The 13,008-nt window shown below is 41.2% G+C and overlaps 1 long non-coding RNA gene across 1 annotated transcript in view; it reads left to right on the top strand.

Annotated features, from left to right (window-relative positions):
• LOC114550459 (uncharacterized) overlaps positions 1 to 13,008 on the top strand; it is a 231,258-nt gene that overhangs the window by 107,569 nt on the left and 110,681 nt on the right. Inside the window, exon 4 of the long non-coding RNA XR_003691704.1 lies at positions 8,307 to 8,455. This is a non-coding gene — a long non-coding RNA (uncharacterized LOC114550459). The remainder of the gene's footprint in view (positions 1 to 8,306; positions 8,456 to 13,008) is intronic.

Genomic DNA, 13,008 nt, shown 5'->3' with positions numbered 1-13,008 from the left:
CCGCGAAAGACGATGGTGATTGGTTTAAAGAAATGCCAATAAACCAGAGCATGTTTTTCTCCCATCCCAGAATGCTGTGTGGACTAGCCAGACCTTCCTCCGCAGCGCATTGAGTATATACATAAACTCTCTGTCTCTTCTTGCTCTTTTAAGTTTCAACAGTTCTGTCTTTCAGTACAAATTATTACAAATGATATGATTAATAATAAAATGAGTAAGTATTACAGTCCCGGACCTCAAAATTTACATTTTAAATACTTAAAAACACGTTTAACCGAAATTTAGCAAATTCTGATGAAAAAACTGATAGTTACATCACTGTAAATTTAAATCTAATACAGCTGCTAAGCTTACAGGCAAAATTGTAAGTAAATGCTACACCCTAGGGTGACCAAACGTCCTCTTTTGCCCGGACATGTCCACTTTTTACCTACTGGGGTTTTATAAATTCATTAAAATGTCCGGTTTTCACTGTTTTTCATGGGACCATTAAGCGTGTACTTAAATTGACTGGCACTTTGCTCATCACAATACTACGGTAGGCTACTTTGTTGTATGACGTAATTCCCGAGAGGCTGCCTTGTGAGCGGCTCTGCGACGCGCACATACACAGGGACCAGAGCAGACAGACAGGGACCAGGGCAGACAGACAGGGACCAGGGCAGACAGACAGGGACCAGGGCAGACAGACAGGGACCAAGGCAGACAGCGGAGCAGCATTACACACAAAATGCCGAAGCGTTTCCTGCTAAAGATTTCCCACCGTGGTCAGAAAACACAGGGGAGAGACTTTGTTTCTCTCACTATGACTCTAGAGTCGGTAGGACTCGCTCGCTGTCACTCTCACTTCTCCCCCGCTCTATATCACCCACTCCCCACACACACACACACACACGCACACACGCCGTCTCGACGCACACACTAACGCACAAGTATAAACATCAGGCCACATAAAACAAGACTAGTGCAGCTTCACAGTTAAACTGCAAAAAAATGTCCCACGTACCGTCCCGGTCGGGACCGGACAAGTGGGAGGCGGAGTGCACCGTGTGCAAAGCTGGCACATATGTTTCAGTGTCTTCATTATTTATCTTATTACATTGAAAAGATATTAAGAGATATTTTGTTGACGCTGGATTTTCTAACACAGAAGAGGTCATATTTAGAACATTATTTCATATTATTTATTTATTTTAAAAGAGAGCTATTATTTTGTTACATGTTGTTACAGATTTTATTTTATTACAGAAGTTATTTTTGCACAATTGAGGCATAATAAAGCATGTTCATTAACCTCTGAGAATCACCACTGTCTGGATTTGTCTCGAGGCCAGGCCGAGTGTCCTCTTTTTTGGAAATCAAAATATGGTCACCCTACTACACCCCAAAGAGTGCGTATGTGCAGGAATGCACCAGTGCGTTATGAATCAGCCAAAGTTTATAAAGTCTTGAATTTTCAAGAGCTTTCAATCCTTTGAAAACCACCCACTTTAACTGTTGGGGATGAATGAATGCTTAATGTAACAGTATATGTTGTGCACTCAGATCACTGAGAACATACAGACGGAGACATAACATCTCAATTTTCATTGCATGCCTGCTGAACTCCTCCTTTACGTATTCGTTCCAAGTCGTCTTTTCACAACACTGCGGAGGAGGGTTTTGCTAGTCCACACAGCATTCCAGGATGGGAGAAAAACGTGCTCTGGTTTATTGACATTTCTTTAAACCAATCACAATCGTCTTGCTAGGCGTGTGTCGCAGCAACGCTGCCACTGCAAAATAGCCTCGGGAAGGAACTTGTTTTGGTGGAACATGTGTACGTTCAAAAGTAGTTTTAGTCGTGCAACAGAAAACTCAGATTGGACAGATAGTCTAGCTAGCTGTCTGGATTTACCCTGCAGAGATCTGAGGAGCAGTTAACCGTAGTCCTCATGAATCCACCGGAGTTTAGAACGCCAACACAAAGAAAGCGAAAGGTGACGGACATCCGTCCGAAATTAGGGACATCCGGCGGTATTTCTGGCAGGAAACCTGCACAGTCCCGGAAGTGAAACGTCATGAATATAGACTAATTTCCGAGCAGATTTTTTTATGTGCAGTCAAATGTGGTAATGTCAAATAATAAGGGTTCAATTTAGCTAATGCGTGACTCGGCTGCTTACATAGACAGTGAATGGAAAGCGTGGAAATAACACTTGCCAGTGGACCAGTACCATGAGTGTGAGTGACTCGTAATTGCCGGTGACTCAGTGCCCAGGGTTGGGGTTTCCCTTGAGCAAGGCTCTAAACCTCTAACTGCTTCTAGGAAGCAGCTCCAGTTGCGTCGGAGTGTGGGTGTACTGGGCTGCAGCCTGTATGTGTGCATGTGAAGTAGGGCGTTGCTAAAGGAGCATTGGTGCCAAGCAAACCAAATAAAGCTTAATTTGATTAGACATGCAAACACACACAAGCTGCAAACAAAGGGTGAACCAGATATCAAAAGACAGATGTTGCCTGTAAAAACATGACACTACCATAAAACCACTATGTAGGCCAATTATACATGTGTCCTATATTGTGTGCATTTTGTGTGTCATTTAACATTTGGTCAAATTAAACATGCATTTGATATTAAAATATATATTGCACATATAGTGTACTCTGTACTATACACTGGTGTCCTGCCAAAGGTGTTTCCCTGCCTTTCACCCAGTTCATACTGGGAGAGGCTCTAGCAGGAAGATGCAGGAATTGAATGAATGAGAAACCAGTAATCATTAATTGAGTTGATGTTTAAAGACATTCATTCTTCCAATGTCCAAAAATGTGACGTACAACAAATCACAACACATATATCATTAGAAACAACACAAGCAAATGTCATAATTTCATGTTTTTTTGCTACTAAGAAACCACAGCTGTTCTTTTAAAAGCCGATTCCAAAATACTTGTTTCTTAACAAAAGAAAACTGCTATGTCTACGGAAGCCCTGAGAGGAAGGTGAGAGAAAAAAAGAATGCTTGTGATCCATTTTCTAAGTCTGATCTAAATAGTTTTCTCTTCTGTGTTCATGACTGAGAACAAGGAAGAAAAAAAATGTCTCTAACTTACTTTCAGTCCTATTTAGAATATGTAATAATGGTGCCTTTTTTCACTTGTTTTGTTTTTTGTTTTTAAAGTCATAAACACAGGAGAGAAAACTATTTAGAAAATGTTTTTCCCCACCTGCCTTTTAGGACTTCATAAATGTCTTTTGTTTGATTTTGGAAAAATAAAATAAGGCTTTAAAGCTGGGCTTGGCAGTTTATTTTTGGCGTTGTTGGGCAAAGATTCCATAATCATCTTTCAGCATATTGTAATTCAGGTGGTCTGAGAGAAAATTAGACTTCGGCATCTCCTCATTGGTTCTGTTTTCAGGATTTAGAAAATCTAGCCTGTGACGGGAGACTTTGGCCAATCACAGGTCATTTCAAAGAGATAGCATTTCTATTTGCTGTTCTACAAATACAAATGTGCATGTCTACATACACTGCATACAGTTTATTGTCCAAGGAGTGGACGTAGTGGACATCCACTACTTCAAGTTCTGGTGTATTTTTTGCATTTTACCTCCCGCAGCTTTAATGTTTTGAACTAAAGGAACATCCTTAAACATTTTTTTTTAATTCAAATATATACTCATCCATAGTGTATGTTTTACTGAAAGCGTTAACACTTAAATATATCATCTCTAAGAAACCTCCCAGTTCAAGTCCTTGAATTCCACCAACCAAAACCTTGAAAGTATTCAAAAAGTTGTTGGATGTGATGTTTGAAATAAGTGTGATTAAAGTGTGCTTTATTTTCAAAAGGAGCTTAGCATTTACAAAGGAAACGGAACTTGGCGATAAAAGGGTGACACAGAGAAATAGTTACTGGATGAGCAATTTGGGCTTTACTTTTATGTATTAGGGTAGCTAACTTTCGTTTTTCTTTTAGCCAATTCATGTTATGTAGTTACAGTCCAACGGAGTTGTAATTTATTGTCTTGCCTTCTGCTGACTTTGTTCAGCTCTACTGTTGGTTTTGTTGATCGTGGTTGTAATGAGGTGCACTGAAAACAGAAACGACCTCAAGACCATCAGTCAAGGCTTTCATTCACTCCAGTGGGACACGACAAACATCTGTAGATCAGTATGTCAGAGGAAACAAAAGATGAGCAGAAAGTGAAAAGGGCTTTCCTCCTGCTCCACCTCTCAGCCAGACAAGTTGGTTTAATGCAACAAGCAGCTGCTTGAGGAAGAGATTACACGGCTTTGTGGTGTGGCAATATTGTTTACTTGCTTTACAAATGGATGTGTGAGAGCTAAAGGTGTGTATGTTTGTGTGTGTGTTTCCAGCATGTTCACATTCACATATTATGTGTTTTTTTTTTGCTAAATGGCAGAGTGGGATAATGTTGTTTGGCAAAAGCTGGCCTGGATTCTGTCTCTCAGACACTAAGGCTACATTTACACTGCTACGTTTTGAGCCAAACGCGATCTCGGTGCACAAAAGTGTTTTTCGCTCCAGTTGAAAAACTAATCTGAGTTTAAACTAACACGCCCAAACCGCATATCTCATGAAGATTCTCGTATAATGGGTATACTGGTAGTTTCAGTTTCAGTCTCAGAAAACGAGACGTCATAACCCAATCAGTTGGCGAAACATTGCCGTCAGTTTCGGTGTTGCCAAAGGTCTCCGTTTGTGGCCGTTGAGACTGCAACACAACCCTGCAGATTCCAAACCAAAACGGGGTCAGAAGCGTTTTTAAATTTAACGTCAGAGCAGTGTGAATGCAAGGTGTAAACGTAGCAAAAGATAGTAGTTTTTTTAACCAAAACGTAGCATTGTACTTTAAATGTAGCTTGAGTACCTTTACATGCACACCAATATTCCAATATTATAACGTCGACCATTTCAAGACGGTGGTGAAGGAATGAAAGAGAGAGGCTGTGTTCGCATGGTCCAACATGTTCACCACCGGTGGAAACCGGTGGTGAACATGAAAAAACTTAAAAAATCCTATTTTGCACGTCTACATGTAAACAGGAATATTTGTGGAATATTCACCTTCATCAGCCATGTAAACAGCTTAGTCGGAATATTGTGTTTTTCCTCATAAATCCACCGGAGTTTAGAATTCCAACACAAGGCAGGCAGGCAGCTTTATTTGTATAGCACATTTCAGCAACAGGGCAATTCAAAGTGCTTTACATAAAACATTAAAGAGCAGTTAAAAACAATACAAAAAATTAAAAAGAGATCAAAGACAAGAATAAAATTTACAGTGCAGTATAAGAAGAAGTTAACCGAGTCCAACCTGGGCGTTCCAGGGGACTTGTGTTTTCTGTTGCAACTCAGGTTCCAAACCTGGCCTCCCAGAGGACTTAACCCGTTCCAAACTGGGTCTTACAAAGGACTTAACAAGTTAACCGAATCCAACTCGGGCCTCCCAGAGGACTTATACTTTAACTCTTTTTCTGTTGCAACTCAGGTACCAACACAAAGGAAGCCCAAGGCAACGGACATCCAGCCTAAATGAGGGAAATCAGGCAGAATTTTCGGCAGCACCGGAGCAATCCCGGAAGTGGAACATCATGTATATAGACTACTGTCACGGTGATACTTTTTTATCTGTAGTCTGGTTCATACACATGTTCTTGTTAAAAACCAAAAAAATAGAAACCCAGTTAGGTGTACACATTGCAAATAATGTAGGTTTCCCCAGCAGAGACCTAGCTGTGTTAACCAGGTTTTTCAAAACCCCTCACCCCACTTACAGAAACCAGGTTTCTTATTTAGGCAACCTTCGAGAAATCAAGTTACCGCTATAATCCGACAATAACCTGGTTACATACAGTTAATTCAAACTGAGCCACAGGGATTTGACCCAGGTCTCTGCTATGATAAGCTAGTGGGGTCGGAGAGGATTTAAATCTATATGTAACTGATCTGTTCCTACTCAAGCTACAATTCTTGGTGTAATTCAATACTGACCAAAACAGCTTTGTCGTCCTTTTGTTGTATTTTTCAGTTATGGCAGCATGTAAACCAAGCCGATCAGATAGAGCACGTTCGCAGGTTACAAAACGCGAGGCGCACCGCACTGCTTTTTTTGTTGAATGACGCCGCGATCGGACAGAGCGATGCCAGTCGCTTCTCTCTGGAATTCTTGTTAGGAAACCACTGAATCACCTGTTGTCAGCCAACTGTTGTTTTTCTGTGAAGTTAAAGGACATTGTGAAAGTTTTTTCAACTCGAGATAGACACATAACATAGACGGGTTGAGTTGCTTTTACCGCCATGCTGCTGGCTTACCGCTATGCTTGAACAAAAGTAAAGACAGGGCCATAAAAATGGCAGCAAACATCATTATATTAATGCATGCTCATTTAGACCTACAGGTAATGTTGATAGGCTAATTAAAACTTAGACTGTGTTGCCTTCATTAAAAGGCTCAAATATGTTTTGTGAATACAGACAGATTTATTTTTCAAAAATTGGGCCAAAAATGGCTCTTTTGGTAGTAAAGGTTGCTGACCCATGTGCTAGTGTATTCCTGGCTGGCTAAATAGTTGGCAGTTACAGTAGCTGGCTAACTACTGTACAGCAATTCACCAACTCTCCCCAAGCTTTTCAGTAAACTCCACCAGTGGATATCATGGCCTTCTCACAGACCCTGAGGCGCACAATGTCTTTTGAGGTCTTAAAATGTTTGTGTGAACGTAAAAAAGGAGAAACAGAGTGTCCAAGAAGCTTTATTTTTTCAATAAATATTCAGTGAGCTCTGAAATCACAAGGATGCTTTGGGAGTCAATGGCAAGATAATAAACTCAGACAGTCTCGTAATGGAATTATCAAGTGGGTGGAACATTCATCCGACTCTTATTAAAGGAACCTCTTCAGATTTTATTAATGGCTTGGATGTTTGGGTTAGATGTACCCAGCTGGGTTTTACAGTGTGTGCTTAACATATTGTGTTATGAACAGCCAAGAGGACAGTCTTTGTGCTCTGCCCAACCTGCTTTGAGTATTTGTGTAGGTGTTTTCCTTATTGTGCTTTGGAGATATGGTCGATGTTCCTTTTCAGTCAGCATCTGCAGCCAATTAAAGCACGTAAAACAGTCCATTTCTATTGGATAGATATCCGTCCGTTGGGGTGTTGTGGAATTTTATACGTGGCGGGTGGCCCAAACTGGAACTATAGGAAGAAGAAGACATGGAAGGTGTTTTTGCTTGAAGTAGAAGCGAAGCTTGCTGCACAGAAGAAAGTAGCAGTTTAAAGTATTGTGATTACAAACCAACGAGTCCTCCACACTAAACAACAACATATGCAGTTTATTATTCTCCTTTAATGATCCATGACAGCATTTTTGCATCTGGTATTGCTATCAGAAGGGCGCCATGGCTAAGCTTTGTGACTCGCAAGACCTTTCACTGGCTTACACTAACGTGCTGAGGGAAATATTGGAGTTGAATTGTGGAATAGCACTTGAACGGTAGAGTTTTTTCCCCCAGTGTTTTAGTGCCAGAGTTTGGAAATGTAAGTTTTAGGTCCTGCTGTACATATGCATCTTTTTCCATTTGAAAACAATGATGAAGCATCATACCCACCACTGAATTTGTCAATTACTGCTGAACGAAAGCAGAAATTCTTTTTACGTTTTTTGGGCTGTTTTGCTTTTAATTGCTGGTGTTCATTCCATTAGGCAGACCAAAAAGGAGAGAGAGAGAGAGAGAGAGAGAGAGAGAGGCAACAAAGGTCACTAACTGGAACTGAAGTGGGAAAGTTGTGACTTACTTGGTCTTAGCCCCTAGGCAAACACAGATGATATAAAATGATGATATAAAAGAAGATTCATAAATAGATTCATAAATAGATCCATAAAAGAGTTGCCACAGGATGTAATTATTCCATTTGCTATATTTCATTGTAATCATATTGGCTCACACGGACCATCTTTCAGGAGGAAACAGTTTGCCAGTTCTGCACAAATGTAGTCTGTAGTATGTTAGCTCGCTAGCTATCCACTGTGCTAACGGTACGTGTTGATTTAGCTGGGTCTGAGAGGACAGCCAATTCAATGACTGACCAGTGCATATACTGTATTATGTGTCTATCCAAACCATAAACGGCAAAACAGATATAGAAGCAAGCCATGCAGCCGTCATTTCATCACACAGCGTGACACAACATGGCCAAGACAAAGTTTACCTTAAGTTACACATCTCTACTTTTTTTTTTTTTTTTAACTTAACCCCCGCCCTCTTCTCCCCTTACTGCATTCTTGTGTGTGTGACAGTGATCCGTGGCCTGGAGCTGAAAAGGACAGGAGGGGGAGATGTGCAAAGGAGAAACGAAGGAAGGGAGGAAGAAGCATCAGGATAGAGGTGGAAAAGGGAAAGAAGGGAGATGTGGCACAAGGAAAGTGATGAGAAGAGAAAAAGAGAGGTAGGAAAAGAAAAAAAGAAAAAGGGAAAAGATTAACATTAAGAAAAACATGAGAGAGAGAGAGAGAGAGAGAGAGAGAGAGAGAGAGAGAGAGAAAGTAAGGAGGAGAATAGCTTTTACTCCTGTCTGGATCAAATTTCTACCCAGTTTGATGGGTCATCGCTCACCTTTTTAGCCCCACTTACACACACACACACACACACACATACACACATATACAATATTAAAGGGCTGCTCAGTAGAAGTTTTCCCAGCGTAACGTTTGTGACTTTTCCCTCGGGGTCTCTCGATTCCTTGGCTCAGTTGTTGGCTCAGTCTCATATTTACACTCTTCCAACACGCACGCTTTCACTCAAACAACACCTTTATGTGCCTATCTTTCTCTGTCCTTTGCTTACACACACATGCTCTCGCTTACACGGGCAACATTTAATCTGTGAGCAAAAAAAACGCACTCTTGTTTACACACAGCATCTCATCAAAGGCTGAGAATCTGCTGTTGTTCACCATATAGTGACCACAAATAGAAACACATACACACACACACACACACACACACACACACACACACACACGCACGCAAGTAATCAAAAACAAAGCTTTTAGCACACAGTGACACTCACACATGAATATATCCAAATACATCCATGGGCACCCGCTCATATGATTGTCTCAGAGGGATCTTCCACCACTGTAGGGCTTGTCTGTATTCCATGTCTGCATGTTTGTACACAGTGTCTCTGCTCTCTCTTTCTGAAACACACTCACAGTGGGTTTGCATTCAGTCTGTTCCGGGCAAATATTTTTAGCACACAACTAAAGATAACATCATTTCAGTCTGTTATTGAGACCCCAGCCTTCATTATAAAACGTTCCCTTCTACCAGATTTAATTTCTGAAAGCGCCTTATTTATCAAATTCCTCGTCCTCAGACCCCCGACCGACAGGGTGGTAAAGCGCAGCGAGGCACATTTCTGAGTGAAAACAAAGCAACAATTAACGGCTACCGAACACAGGGTCAGATGGTTTTAATAATTGTGTATAAAATGCTTTCAACACAGAACAAACAAAAGACGGAACTACTCTTGCAACATACAGTATTTCACTCTGTGTCTGCTGCAGATGTTTGTCAGCTTATTGAGTGATTTTGTCAGTACAGTATGAGATTAAGAATATCACCAGGAGCTCCTCGTCTATAATTTCTCTAGAAAAAATATCCTCCTTTACAATGACCGTTGAATGCAACATCAGGCTGTTCTATACTTATTTCACTGCCATGTGTAACTAAATGTGTAGGAATAAAGTTTATTCAGAGTAGCCACTGAAGGTTGTTAACAACAAGTGACTATAGCATTAAGTGAGGCATAGTCTGGATCAACGGAAGTACATTTCCAGGATAAAGCCTGACGTGTGCGCTGTTTTTGTGTGTTGCCAACTCCGTACGCTTCGGGAAACAACAACCTTCGAGCTAGCAAGCCACATGCTAAAAAGGGCGAGATTTTACAGCATTTACTGACAGGCATGGTTTGGGACCGATTGAAAGGATTATTGTGGACGAAGTACACACAGCCATACACTGGTAAGAGCAAATTGTTTTACCATTGTAGGAGCCAAATATGTTGTTTCAAGTGTTTAGATTTTGGGTGTTGTTTTTTGTATGTACATTGGGTGGCGCTGTGGTATTACCTGGGGCAAGGTTATAAAGGTGAACTCCAAATTGTTGCCGGCAGGTGTTTGGCCCGGAAAGGCCAAATGGTTTTTGACCGCTAACGCTGTGACACCGAATGCTGTGATGCTGGAGTGCATTGGCGCCAAAGCCTTTGTTCTAAAGTTGTCTAATTGTTTATGGGTTTATCGCTGAAAACATGAAATAATGGACATTTCATGCTGCACGATCAACCAAATAAACATTTTGTTATTCTGAAATGCAACATTGTCAGACGATTCTTGAACGCTACACAGCATGTTAACATCAGCGCGTCAGCCAGGTCGCTCTGGGTTAAAATCACCTCAGTAGTTACGGTATCAGACCGAACAACTTTACAACCATATATCCAGCTAATTTAAATAGCTCACATTACTGTATTGTGTGAACAGGTAACTTCATTTAACGTTGTATGTGACATGCAAATGTTCCACCAAAACAAGTTCCTTCCCGAGACTATTTTGCAGAGCCACCGTCGCTGCGTCCAGAGCTTAGCTCCACCCAAGACGATTGTGATTGGTTCAAAGAAATGCCAACAACCCCAGAGCGTTTTTTTCTCCTATCCAGTAATGCATAAGTTCAGAGGAAATGTTGAAAAGATTTAAAAGATTGATTTGGAGACTTTACAGACGTTTTTACTAACACTCAGTTCAAATGACTGCTCATCTAGATGAGTAACAGCTGCTGCTGGAGGCCCAAACTTGGCCAGTTGAGTCAAGTTGAGTATCGCAGCTCAAGAGAAGTGAGGATTTGCTTTGTCTCAATTACCATCATCCCTCCCTCTTTCTTTCTCTCATTTACATACAGACATACACACAGACCATCTGTTGTCAGGGCAAGTCCAATACCACGCATCGCTAACCTAAAGCGTGGGACCATGTAGCAGGACATGGAAACGGGAGAGGACAGAGAGAGGGGCGAGGTGGCAAGAGGGGAGGCGAGGAGGAGAGGACGGGAGAGAAGGGAGGGGAAAGGGAGGAGAAGGCAGGTGGAGGAAGAGGAGGAAGGAAAGAGGGGGGGTAATTCAAGGCCGCAGGTTTAGTTTACCTGCCCTGGCAGCCAGACGGCAGGAGAGCTGCTGCATTAGATCACTCTGCCAGATAGGAGAGAGGGGAATGAAAAAAGAGTGTGTGTGCGTGTGTGTGTGTGTGCGTGTGTGTGTGCGTGCGCGTGTGAGAGTGTACAAGAGCACCAGAGAGTTGTCGGGTTAGATTGCCCAGTCCGATAAGTCAGCAGTTCCCATATGGGAGTAGGAAGGTAACAGGTAACACTAGAATAAGTGGTCCTCCTGGAATAAATAAAGGCTTCTCTTCAATGAAAGGGGAAGGGGAATTTGGAAGGCAATTGAAACGTTTATAGAGCTTTGGTGGAAGCTGAGTGAGCCTCTAGTTTTAAAGGACAAATCCGGCACAAATTAATCTAGCAACATGTGTACCGACTTTGACTGTTATCCGCTAATCGAACGTGACCAGTTTTAGCTTACAGCGCTAGTCGTCGGGGGACAGAGGGTAAAGTAAAAACAAATCGCTATTTCTATGTCCGACCAGTCGAACGACGAACGACACCCATATATTTTAATAAACGGATATAATTCATGCATTTCCATGTAATTACATTTCACAAAAGTAATTCCTGTCGACCCATTGTGAAACCACGGACCATGGGAGATTTCAAGGGACAGTTCAGCTCACGTTGCACGGCGTTCGTCTGGTCGTGACTGTTTTCCCAAGATGGTGCCCGTCTGTATACACGTACGGTACTGTCTGTATAAACTATCTTTTTAATAAACTGTCTGTACACTTACAAAGTTCTCAATGCTTCAGTTTCCATGTAGGGACCCTCATTATGCTACCCTGGAAGTGTGGTGCTATTTTGAGCCTTGATAGTGGTGTAGAAATAGAGAATTCTTTTTACTTTACGAGTGCTCTGACGGCTAGCGTTATAAGCTAATTAGCGGTTTGGGCTAACACTGGTCACATTCGATTAGCATGAAAACAAATCCCAGAGAACGGTCAAAATCAGTACCCATGCTTTATTAACCCCTAGGTTCATTTTGCGCCGGATTTGTCCTTTTAAGGGTTTGGATTAACAGAACATTGAAATATTGAAACAAAATCAAGTCACCTTGATGAAAAGATGAATGCCGTTACAGAAGAAGGTTATTTGCATACAGACAACAAGGACGATATCTGCAGCGAAGAATGAATGATGTTACGATAAAATAATGATACGGCTCTGCTAGACTTTCCATATTTTATTGGACTGATTGGATCAATACAAAGAGGCATTACTGGGTGTTGTGACGCTCAGGGAAATGTATTTACCGTTTTACAGCCGCTTCCTTTCCAATTCTTTTCTTCTAAAACATTTTGTCATCTAATCTTCCATGGCTCTTCTCTTGATAGTGGGGCAGATAAGGGGGGAAATCGTTCACAAGTGGATACAAGCACCAAATTGTGTGGTTATCCCTCTGGGGCCAATAATTAGAAAAATAACGTTAGCCACTTGATTTTTCAAAATGGACGCCATTTTCCAAGATGGCCGCCATTTCCAGCATTGGAAAACACGTATCTTGCCACATAATTTTACCCATGGGACATATTTCAAGGTTTTTACCTTTGAATTCTATGTTCTTGACTATAGAGATGTCACATACATATCTATTTTGTGTTTAGAGTCTTTTTGTGGTATTTATAGTAAAACATGCATGAAACATAACACAATTCCAAGAAATTATTATGAAGTATGCCAAAGTAACAGGAGGTTTTATGTAATTTCCTTTTTTATGTTCATTGTATTTATGTGGGTGATTATATTCATGTTCATTAAAGCCAACATTGCTAGTCCT

The sequence above is a fragment of the Perca flavescens genome, chromosome 23 (assembly GCF_004354835.1).
Source record: "Perca flavescens isolate YP-PL-M2 chromosome 23, PFLA_1.0, whole genome shotgun sequence".
In the NCBI taxonomy this organism is placed as follows: domain Eukaryota; kingdom Metazoa; phylum Chordata; class Actinopteri; order Perciformes; family Percidae; genus Perca; species Perca flavescens.
The sequence above is the reverse complement of the archived record's forward strand: the minus strand, read 5'-3'. Positions and strand labels throughout refer to the sequence as shown.